A 12,907-nucleotide genomic window follows, 5' to 3' on the forward strand; every position below is an offset into this window, starting at 1 on the left:
GACCGGCGGGTTCTGGTCACGGCCTGGATGTGAGGGGTGAATGAGAGAGCGGAGTCGAGGATGACACCAAGGTTGCGGGCTTGTGAGACGGGAAGGATGGTAGTGCCGTCAACAGAGATGGGAAAGTCAGGGAGAGGGCAAGGTTTGGGAGGGAAGACAAGGAGTTCAGTCTTCGACATGTTGAGCTTTAGGTGGCGGGCAGACATCCAAATGGAGATGTCCTGAAGGCAGGAGGAGATGTGAGCCTGGAGAGAGGGGGAGAGAGCAGGGGCAGAGATGTAGATCTGGGTGTCATCAGCGTAGAGATGATAGTTGAAGCCGTGGGAGCGAATGAGGTCACCAAGGGAGTGCGTGTAGATCGAGAACAGAAGGGGACCAAGCACTGAACCTTGGGGAACCCCCACAGTGAGAGAATGGGAGGGGGAGGAGGAGCCTGCAAAAGAGACTGAGAAAGAACGACCGGAGAGGTAAGAGGAGAACCAGGAGAGGACGGAGTCTGTGAAGCCAAGGTCAGATAGCGTGTTGAGAAGAAGGGGGTGGTCCACAGTGTCAAAGGCAGCTGAGAGGTCGAAGAGGATTAGGACAGAGTAGGAGCTGTTGGATTTGGCAAGCAGGAGGTCATTCTCATCTAGAGAAGCAGAGTGGCTCAGTGGAAAGAGCACGGGCTTTGGAGTCAGAGGTCATGGGTTTAAATCCCAGTTCTGCCACTTCAATCAATCAATCAATCATATTTATTGAGCGCTTACTGTGTACAGAGCACTGTACTAAGCGCTTGGGAAGTACAAGTTGGCAACATATAGAGACAGTCCCTACCCAACAGTGGGCTGTCAGCTGTGTGACTTTGGGCAAGTCACTTCACTTCTCTGTGCCTCAGCTACCTCTTCTGTAAAATGGGGATTAAGACTGTGAGCCCCACGTGGGACAACCTGTTCAGCTTGTAACCTCCCCAGCACTTAGAACAGTGCTTTGCATGTAGTAAGCACTTAATAAATGCTATTACTATCTTGAGAGTTTCTGGTGAGAATATTAACCAAGTGGAAGGATTTGCTTTTTGACATACAACACACCCTTTCCTAAATGTTTCACATATGCTTCCTTCATATTCTCAAATATTTGATATTGAAAAGTAAATCGTTTAGATGCAAAACTGGCTCTAGATAGCATCATTCATGAGGAACTTTTGCTGCTATAGACAGTCCTGCCATTTTGGGTAGAACTCTACTGTGGAATTCGATTCTTCTAACACCTGGCTGAAGCTTCATGGCTTCAAGTTCTTCATGAAGAACTTTCATGGCTGGAGATTCTTAGGGATCATACTTCCTTCATTATTCTAAATGTGTTAGAGCCCAAAAGATTCTGTTGCCTGCTGTGCACATTTTCTTTCCCAAGAGAATTGGAGGAAATGAAAGAGACAGATGTGAAGTTAGTCGGCAGTCAGTAGGATTTATTGAGTGCTTACTGTGTGCAGAGCATTCTACAATATGCTTGGGAGAGTACAATATAACAATATAAGTGACACATTCCCTGCCCACCACAAGCTAATAGTCTAGAGGGGGAGACAGACATTAATTTAGTATAATATAAATAAATGAAATTTCAGATATATACATAAGTGCTGTGGGGCTGGAAGGGGGGATGAATAAAGGGAGCAAATCAGGGTGACACAGAAGGAAGTGGAGAAGAAAGGAGGGCTTAGTCAGGGGAGGCCTCTTGGAGGAGATGTGTCTTCAACAGGGCCTTGAAAGTGGGGAGTGTTGTTCTTCACCTTGGGCAAGTCACTTAAATTCTCTGTGCCCAATTACCTCATCTGTAAAATGGGGATTATGATAATAATATGGTATTTGTTAAGTGCTTAGTATGTGTCAAGCACTGTTCTAAGGGCTGGGGTAGATCCAACCTAATCAGGTTGTACTTGTACTTGTATTTTCCAACTGGTACTTCCCAAGTGCTTAGTACAGTGCTCTGCACACGGTAAGCGCTCAATAAATACGATTTAATGCATGAATGAATGAAGGTTGGACAGAATCCCTGTCCCATAAGGAGCTCACAATCTTAATGCCCATTATACAGATGAGGGAACTGAGGCACAGAGAAGTGAAGTGACTTGCCCAAGGTCACACAGCAAACCAGTGGAAGAGCTGGCATTAGAACCAGGGTTCTTTTGACTCTCAGGCCCTGCTCTTTCCACTGGGCCAGGCTGCTTCCCTATGACCATATGACTATATATACACCCCTCTAGACTGTAAACTCACTGTGGGCAGGGAATGTGTCTGTTTTATTGTTATATTGTTCTCTACCAATTGCTCAGTACAGCGCTCTGCACACAGTAAGTGCTCAGTAAATATGAGTGACCGACTGACTACTTCAGAGTTTAGCATTTTTTTTTTTTTGGCATATCAACATGAGATTAATAAGTACCAGAATGATCATTCTTACGATTCTGTGTTTCTGAGTACAACACTTTGATCCACAAACTTCTAGCCAAGCTGTTATGAACATTAGACAGTGTCTCAACAAACTCATTAGGAAAACATGTGCCTTCTGCCCCTTCAGTTAAAAATAACTTAGACTTTGGTTTCAATATCTGGTTTCTTCCTCCTGGATAACAAACAGAAAATCATTGTTCATGAATTGGAACGCTTGCATTACAGAACTACTTATTGGGTGTTTGGAGTGAAGAAATTGCTCCAGTGTTTTAAAATTATAAATTGAAGAGAAAAATATGAGTTGCATTTGCAAGATGAAATGGAGTTCACACATCGTCTCTAGATCTGAAGTTGAAAGGATGTTATTAAAATCCTTATCAGTAAGCAACATGCTGAAGTATTGCCTACATAAATTATTGGAGCCTGGCTTGTACTAGATTCCCAGTGCTTTTTAGAACACTCGCCATCCTTTTTGTCAGAACAAAAAGTTAGTAATTTTAACTTTAAAAATCAGTAATTTCAGGAAATTGATGAATATGGACTTTATATGTATTCTTTTGAGCTAGAAGAGTCACTGTGATTCAGTAAACACTATTCAAAGTGAAAAATTCTACATTGTTTTCTCCAAAACATGAAGAAAGCCCAGGAGATGAATCCCTGACTTTATATATATACATTTGCCAAAATTACTGATGAATTATTAAACAAAGTCTGGGACATTTAACAGCATATATAACATGCAGATGGTCTAAGCGACCTCAAGCACTTTGCCCAAACAGGCCCTGTAGTCTTCATCCTTCACAGAGGTCATTTCAAGCTTGTGTTGGAAATATGAATATCAAACTGAAAAACTGAATGAAAAACAGGCGACGTTGGGAATTCCTAAAGGGACTACGCCTATGCAACTAGACAAAAACAAAACAAAAATAACTACAATGGAGTAATACAATCAATCACTGATGGACAAGGGAAAATGTTGACTGTGAAAAACTACACCTGGAAGCTGTCAACAAAAGTAATAAACAGAAAACAAATGCTCCTGAAAGCTCAAAAGAACCGTGGGTTTCCTTAGCCTCGGAAAACTTGTCATCGCCAAGGGAGACTGTGGTTCTATTCTAATAGAAAACAGAGGAGTTGGGAGAACTTGCTTCTACCATTTAGAATAGAGAAGCAGTGTGGCCTAGTGGATAGAGTTCGGGCCTGAAAGTCAGAAGGACATGGGTTCTAAGCCCAGCTCGGCCACTTAATAATAATAATGATGGAATTTTTTAAGCGCTTACTATGTGCAAAGCACTGTTCTAAGCGCTGGGGAAATTACAAGGTGATCAGGTTGCACCACAGGGGGCTCACAGTCTTAATCCCCATTTTACAGAGGAGGTAACTGAGGCACAGAGAAGTTAAGTGACTTGCCTAAAGTCACACAGCTGACAATTGGCAGACCTGGGATCTGAACCCGTGACCTCCGACTCCAAAGCCCATGCTGTTTCCACTGAGTCATGCTGCTTCTCCACTTGTCTGCTGTGTGGCCTTGGGCAAACCACTGAACCTCTCTGGGCCTCAGTTACCTCATTTGTAAAATGGGGATTAAGACTGTGAACCCCATATTCATTCATTCATTCATTGAATCGTATTTATTGAGCGCTTACCGTGTGCAGAGCACAGTACTAAGCCCTGGGGAAGTACAAGTTGGCAACATATAGAGGCGGTCCCTACCCAACAGTGGGCTCACAGTTTAGAAGGGGGAGAGAGACAACAAAACAAAACATGTGGACGGGTGTCAAGTCGTCAGAACAAATAGAATTAAAGCTAAATGTGTATCATTAACAAAATAAATAGAATAGTAAATATGTATAAGTAAAATAGAGTAATAAATCTGTACAAACATATATACAGGTGCTGTGGGGAGGGGAAGGAGGTAGGGCGGGGGGATGGGGAGGAGCAGAGGAAAAGGGGGGCTCAGTCTGGGAAGGCCTCTTGGAGGAGGTGAGCTCTCAGTAGGGCTTTGAAGGAGGAAGAGAGCTAGCTTGGCAGATGGGCAGAGGGAGGGCATTGCAGGCCAGGGGGAGGACGTGGGCAGGGGGTTGATGGCGGGACAGGCGAGAACGTGGTACAGGACAGGGACTGTGTCCAACCTGATTACCTTGTATCTACCCCAGTGCTAAAATCAGTGCTTGACACATAGTAAGCACTTAACAAATGCCATCATCATCATGTTTGAAGGGAAGCAATATGAAAGGTAGTGGGGCAAAATTGCCCTCTAAATCCAATGGACTGGAGGAATCCATGTGGCACACTTTTGCCTCTTCCACTGGGTTTGACCTGTTTGACTGTGTTGGCTTAATGGAACACAGGTCAGCCTCGAGATACATAGAGAAGCAGCGTGGCTCAGTGGAAAGAGCCCGGGCTTGGGAGTCAGTGGTTGTGGGTTCTAATCCTGGCTCTACCACTTGTCAGCTGTGTGACTGGGCAAGTTACTTAACTTCTCTGTGCCTCAGTTACCTCATCTGTAAAATGGGCATTAAGACTGTGAGCCCCGCGTGGGACAACCTGATTACCTTGTATCCACTGCAGTGCTTAGAACAGTGCTTGGCACATAGTAAGTGCTTAACAAATACCATCATTATTTTTATTATTATTATATGTATCTCTGGAGCACAACCTTAATAGCAGCATAAAATACTCTATGATCAGTCTAATTGTTCTTTGTGGGTTAGTTCTTCTTGAAAAAAGGCTTTGGGCAAACTGTGCATCAAGCAGTCAGTCAATTATGATACTTCTTAAGTACCTACTATGTGCCAAGCAATGTTCTAAATGCTGGGGTAGATAGAAATCAATCAGGTTGGACCCAGGCCCACATGAGGCATACGGTCTTAATTCCCATTTTACAGATGAGGTAATTGAGGCCCATAGAAGTGAAGTAACTTGCCCAAGATCACACAGCAGACATGCGGTGAGGTTAGAACCCAGGTTCTTCTGACCCCCAGGCCTGCATGGCTCAGTGGAAAGAGCATGGGCTTTGGAGTCAGAGGTCGTGGGTTCTAATCCTGCCTCTTCCAATTGTCCACTGTGTAACTTTGGGCAAGTCACTTAACTTCTCTGTGCCTCAGTTCTCTCACCTGTAAAACGGGGATTAAGACTGTGAGCCCCACATGAGACAAACTGCTCACCTTGTATCCCCCCCAGGGCTGAGAAAAGTGCTTTGCACATAATAAGTGCTTAACAAATACCATTATTATTATTATTATTATTATCCACTAAGCCACGCTGCTTCTCAGTTGCAGGTTAGTCTGCACATCAAGAGCAGAATCAACACATGCACAGTGAGAAAGAGATCACCAGTCACGTCTTTACATCGGTCACACTACAGAAGGACAGTGGCCTAGGGGAAAGAGAATGGGCCTCGGAGTCAGAGGATATGGGTTTTAATCCTGACTCTACCGTACACCCACTTTGTGACCTTGGACAAATCACTTAACTTCTCTGAGCCCCAGCTCCCTCATCTGCACAATGGGAATTCAATACCTGTTCTCCTCCTACTTAGACTTGGAGCCCCACGTGGGATGATGATGATGGCATTTGTTAAGTGCTTACTATGTGCGAAGCACCGTTCTAAGCCCTTGGAGGGGAGGGGATACAAGGTGATCAGGTTATCCCACATGGGGCTCACAGTCTTAATCCCCATTTTACAGATGAGGTAACTTAGGCACAGAGATGTTACGTGACTTGCCCAAAGTTACACAGCTGACAAGTGGCAGAGTCAGGATTAGAACCCATGACCTCTGGCTCCTAAGTCTGGGCTTTTTCCACTGAGCCACGCTGCTTCTGTGACAAGCCTATCCCACCTTATTGAAGATGGCTTATTGAAGGCATATCTCCTCTAAGAGGCCTTCACTGATTAAACCCTCAAGACCTCTTACCCCACTCCTTTCTGTGTCACCCTAATTTACTCCCTTCATTCACCCCCACATCTCAGCCCCACAGCACTTTTGTACATATACATAATTTTTTTATTCATAATAATGTCTGACTCCCCTTTTTAGACTGTAGGCTCACTGTGGGCAGGGATTGCGTCCTCCAACTCCATTGCACTGTACTTTTCCAAACATTTAAATGCTAAATAAATACCACTGAGTGATTGATTGAGTGTTAGGTAATCAGGCGATAACAAGAACTTGATCCAGGACGAAGGCCTTCTGGCTGGAAAGAACAGGGTACCTCCAAGAAACATTGGAGAGAACAGGCAGGAATTAGCAAAAACGTTAATAGAAAGGTTAAAATCAGATGAGGAATCACAAGTGACACTAGGATCACGGAAGAGTGATGGTGCTGATGAGAGAGAAGGGACAGTTAGCAGGAGGAGTGGGTTTTAGGAGTGAAGATGAGAAGTTTGCTTTTAGACATGGATGGCTAAAGATGTTGTGAAGACGTCTGTGTGGAGAAGACCTGGAGAGAAAAGGAAAGGTGAGACATATTTACCAACTCTGCCGTAATGTACTCTCCCAAGTACTTTATATGATACCCTGCCCATACTGAGCACTAAATAAAGATCATTGATTGATTGATTTTTTTTTGATTGACTATACATAACCACATGGCTTAGTGGCAAGAGCCCGGGCTTGGGAGTCAGAGGTCATGGGTTCGAATCCTGCTCCACCATTTGTCAGCTGTGTGACTTTGGACAAGTCATTTAACTTCTCTGGGCCTCAGTTCCCTAATCTGTAAAATAAGGATTAAGACTGTGTGCCCCGCGTGGGACAACTTGTTAACCTTGTATCTACCTCAGCACTTAGAACAGTGCTCGGCACATAGTAAGCGCTTAACAAATGCCATCATTATTATTATAACCAATCTTTCCTATCATATATTGATGGGTTTCCTTTCTCCATCCTGCATTTCTCCACACTGAACTGCACCCTTGTCATGCAGAAACATTATCCCAGTATATCAGCACTTACAGTTGCATTTTCTTTTTCCAAATGTTAGCAATTCTGTCCCATTTATTACCATCCACAAATTTGATGAGCATATTCTGAATTTCCTCAATCATACCATCAAGAAAACTATGATACTTAAATGATCCCATACCAATCTGTGTCGGCTATCACTCCATGCCTTGCTCCTGGATAATGCCCCACAAGGCACACCATCAAAAATCTCCAACAGGGACCAGGGGGTGCTCAGCTTTCTAAGCAAGTTCCCTGCCTGGGTGGCTGACCCTCTGCTGGAGCCCACAATGTCCCCTCTGCATATAATAATGATATTAATAATAATAATGGTATTCGTTAAGAGCGTACTACGTGCCAGCCACTGTACTAAGTGCCAGGGTGGATACAAGGAAATCATGTTGGACACGAGAGGTTCACTGTTGCAATCTCCATTTTACAGATGAGGAAACTGAGGCACAGAGAAGTGAAGTGACTTGCCCAAGGTCACACAGTAGACAATTGGCAGAGCTGGGATTAGAATCCATGACCTTCTGTCTCCCAGGCCTTTCCTCTATCTACTATGCCATGCTGCTTCTCATGTCTATCCCTCTCACAGGGATATTGTGAAAACAAGTGAGGTATTGCATGTGTTTCCACTTTGGGATTTGCAGCAGAGCTCCTGCAATTTTAAGACATTAATTTTATCTTCCTTAGTAAGCACTCAGTAAGTACAATTGAGTGATTGATTGATTGACTGATTGGAGTCCGAAGCCCTTTGAAATCCCTACTCATGGTGGCTGAAGTGTCATCTGGGGACTTAATAATAATAACAATAATTATAGTATTTGTTAAGCGTTTACTGTGTGCCTAACATTGTTTTAAACTCTGGTTTAGATATAAGGTAATCAGGTTGTCTTTTGTGGGGCTCACAGTCTTAATCCCCATTTTACAGATGAGGGAACTGAGGCACAGAGAAGTGAAGTGACTTTTCATTCATTCAATTGTATTCATTGAGCGCTTACTGTGTGAAGAGCACTGTACTTAGCACTTGGGAAGTACAAGTTGGCAACATATAGAGACAGTCCCTACCCAACAACTGCCTCACAGTCTAGAAGGGAGAGACAGACAACAAAACAAAGGTCACACAGCCGACAAGTGGCAGAGCCGGGATTAGAATCCACATCCTCTGACTCCCAAGCCCATGTTATTTCCACTAAGTCACACTGTTTGTCTATAGGCTTGAAGGCAGAGAGGTTAAGTGTTCAAGGACCCCAAGAGGGACTCACTGATTATCTGTGGGTGGCCCTGGGAGCTCATTCATTTTAGGGATGTTGAAATACCATGGAGTCATTTTGTTTCTTTTCAGCCAGCAAATTGATTGCATATTGATGAATTGGTGATTCAACAATAAAAACAACAACAAAAATGGGTATTAATTAGCAGAATCAAATAGCATTTTCATAGCAGGAAGAGGACTTTCCTGTCACTGTAGGGCATTATCCTTGACTCCTCCCTCTCATATCCACATATTCAATTCATCACAAATCCTGTCGGTCCCACCATCACAACATCTCTAAATTCTGCCCTTTCCTCACCATCCAAACTGCTACCACCTTAATACACTTACTCATTTCCTACCCCACCTAGATTACTTCATCAGCCTCCTCGCCGACCTCCCAACCTCCTGCCTCTCTCCATTTCAGTCCAAACTTCACTCCACTGCCCAGTTCATCTTTCTACAGAAACATTCAGGATGTGTCACCCCACTCCTCAAAAATCACCAGTGGTCATCTAACCACCTCTGTATCAAACAAAAACTCCTCACCATTGGCTTTAAAGCACTCCCTCACCTTACCCCCTCCTACTTCACCTCATTTCTCTCCTTCTACAACCTCGCTCGCAGACTTTACTCCTCTGTTGCTAACCTTCTTATTGCGCCTCGATCTTGCCTGCCTCGCTGCCAACCCCTGGCCTGCGTCCTACCTCTGCCTGAAACTCCCTTCCTTCTCAAATCTGCCTCCTCTTCCCCCTGCCTCCCAGCTCCACAGTGCTTATGTATATAACTGTAATTTTATTCATTTGCATTGATATCTGTTTATTTGTATCGATGTCGCCTCCCTGCTCCAGAATGTGAGCATGTTGTGGTCAGGGATTGTCACTCTTTATTGTTGTATTGTACTTTCCCAAGCCTTAGGCAATCTTAAGAGATTGTGGAACTGGTAAGTGGTACCAGTGCAAAAGTGATGGGGCTCAGACTCCCTCCATTAATATTATTATCATAGTAATAATTAATATTATTACAGTATTTCTTGAAAGCTTACTATGAGCCTGGACGGTATAAATATTGGTGTAGTAATGATCTTACCCTCTGGACTGTGAGCTCATTGTGGGAACAGAGGTGTTTGCCAACTCTGTTGTTATTGTACTCTCCCAAGTGCTTGGTACAGTGCTCTGGGCATGGTGAACCCTCAATAAGTATGTTTGATTGATTGAGATACGTTAATCAGGTCAGACAAAGTCCTTGTCCCACTGGGGCTCACAGTCTGGAGGACAGGGAAAATCTATTAATCTTATTTATTGAGCACTTTCTGTGTGCAGAGCACTGTACTAAGAGCTTGTCAGGGCATAGCATAACAGAGTTGGTAGATAAGTTCCCTGCTCATATAGCATACAGTCTAGAGGGGGAGACAGATACTAATATAAATAAATAAATTATGGATATGTATTAAAGTGTTGTGGGACTGAAGGAATGGTGAACAAAGGGCTCAAATCCAAGTGCTAGGGGGACATAGAAGGGAGTGGGAGAAGAGGAAATGGGGCCTTAGATGGAGAAGACCTCTAAAAAGAGATGTGCTTTCAATGAGGCTTTGAAGGTGAAGAGAGTGACTGTCTGTCAGATATGAAGAGGGTGGATATTCCCGGTAAGAAGTAGGATATGGGCAAGAGTTCACAGCAAGGTAGATGAGACTGAGGTACAGTGAGTAGGTTGGCATTAGCAGAGTGAAGTGGGCTGGCTGAGTTGTAATAGGCAATCAGGAAGGTAAGGTAGTGGGGGCAAAATGACTGAGTGCTTTAAAGCTGGTATTTATACAGATATCTGTACTTCTACTTGCCTCCATCCCCTCTCAGGGTCGCAACTGGAGAGTTTCCAGTACTCTATCTTTCTTGACTATGGGAGGGAGAATCAAGCAGTGGCATATCCATTCCATTTCTATCTTGGGTGATAGCTAGGAAGTGGAAGGCAATCTGCTACAAGCCAAAACTCACCTGTGCCGGGCAACAGAGGCATGGAAGAGTTGAGGGTGGAGACTCAAGCTTACTGCACAGAAGGAGGCAATGGTAAACCACTTCCCTATTTTTACCAAGAAAGCTCTGTGGATACACTACCAGAATGATTGCAGATGGAGGTGGGGCGTTCTGGAAGAGATGTGTCCATGGTGTCGCTATAGGTTGGAGATGACTCGATGGCATAAGACAAGACAAGACTTTCCCAAGCACTTAGTACAGTGCTCTGCACACTGTAAATGCTTAATAAATATGAATGAATGATTGAGGAAAATGAAGGCCTCTGAAATGCCCTAAGAAGTGTGCAGTCATCCCTGATGGACTAGCCCATTGCCAAGGCAACATTGCCAGGTTTTGACTCACCTATAGCAAAGGGGAGAAACTATTAGAGCAGGATTTTGGATCTCTGTGTGTTTCCTATGAGTGTACATTTTGGAATGACATGGGGCTCAGCCAAGTGGCAGATTGCAAATACCTTACCCTTTCAAAGCTCATTAAGCTGCTGTCGAAACCATCCAGAACAGTGAAACAGCAACTTTGAGGGGGCAGATCAGCTTCTCATTTGGGTATCCTTAAGAAAAGAGCCTGAATAACTGCAAACTTGCAAGTTGTAGCTACTCCGTAAAACAGCTAGCTCAACGTATTCTGAGCTGGTTGTTTAGTGAGAGGTTAGTTTAAATAAATTGGCACCAATTTTAGCAGCAGCAGCCATAGCAGTAGCAGCAAGATGCATTTATTACTACCAAACAGATATGCATTTACTTGCTCTGGCCAGTACTTCTGACACAAATAAAAATAAAAGTTAGCCTCAAACCAGGGGATGGTGCCCACAGGTAGCTCATAAAGGCAGAATCATGCAAATAATGTGTGTCATTTTGGAATTGTTTGTCATTGTAAAGCAGGTGATAAGACTTCTTTAACCCCTTTTGAAATTATTTTTAGAAATAATCTTATTCACCCTTATTAATCACAATTATGGTACTTGTTAAGCACTTATTATGTGCCAAGCACTGTTCTAAGCACTGGGGTAGATACGAGTTAATCAGGTTGGACACAGTCACTGCTCCACAAGGGGCTTACACTCAATTCATTTATTCATTCAATCGTATTTATTGAGTGCTTACTGTGTGCAGAGCACTGTACTAAGAACTTGGGAAGTACAAGTTGGCAACATATAGAGACGGTCCCTATTCAACAGTGGGCTCACAGTCTAGAAGGGGGAGACAGACAACACAACAAAACATATTAACAAAATAAAATTAATAGAATAAATATGTACAAGTAAAATAAATAGAGTAATAAATATGTACAAACATATATACATATATATATACATATATACACATATACAGGGAGGGGAAGGAGGTAAGGCGGGGGGATGGGGAGGGGGAGGAGGCAGAGAGGAAGGAGGGGGCTCAGTCTGGGAAGGCCTCCCGGAGGAGGTGAGCTTTCAGTAGGGCTTTGAAGGGAATCCCATTAATCCCATTTTGGAGATGTATCTGAGGCATAGAGAAGGGAGCTGATTTGTCTAAGGTCACACCGCATACATGTGGCAGAGCAGGGATTAGAACCCAGGTCCTTCTGACTCCGAGGACCATATGCTCTATCCACTAAACCATACTGCTTCCCTTGAGTCATTATTGTAAACTCATTATAGGCAGGGATCCTGTCCACTAATTCTATTGTATCATACTCTCCCAAGTGCTCAGTACAGTGCTCTTCACATGGTAAGTGTTCAATAAATGCCATTGATTGACTGACTGATTGTGATGTAAAAAAGGGGGACAGATGATTTCCCCCACTTCACAGGTGAAGAAGCTGAGGTCTGGAGGGGCTGGGTGGCTTCCCCAGCACTGGACACTGAACAAGGAATTGAACAGGTTATAGTTGCCTGAGTTGTAATAATGATGGCATTTGTTAAGCGCTTACTATCAATCAATCAATCAATCATATTTATTGAGCGCTTACTGTGTGCAGAGCACTGTACTAAGCGCTTGGGAAGTACAAGTTGGCAACATATGGAGACAGTCCCTACCCAACAGTGGGCTCACAGTCTGAAAGGGGGAGACAGAGAACAAAACCAAACATACTAACAAAATAAAATAAATAGAATAGATATGTACAAGCAAAACAAATGAATAAATAAATAGAGTAATAAATATGTACAAATATGTGCAAAACATGTGCAAAACACTGATCTAAGCACTGGGGGGATACAAGGTGATCAGGTTGTCCCACGTGGCACTCACAGTCTTCATCCCCATTTTACAG

This window comes from Tachyglossus aculeatus, chromosome 1 (genome assembly GCF_015852505.1).
Source record: "Tachyglossus aculeatus isolate mTacAcu1 chromosome 1, mTacAcu1.pri, whole genome shotgun sequence".
In the NCBI taxonomy this organism is placed as follows: domain Eukaryota; kingdom Metazoa; phylum Chordata; class Mammalia; order Monotremata; family Tachyglossidae; genus Tachyglossus; species Tachyglossus aculeatus.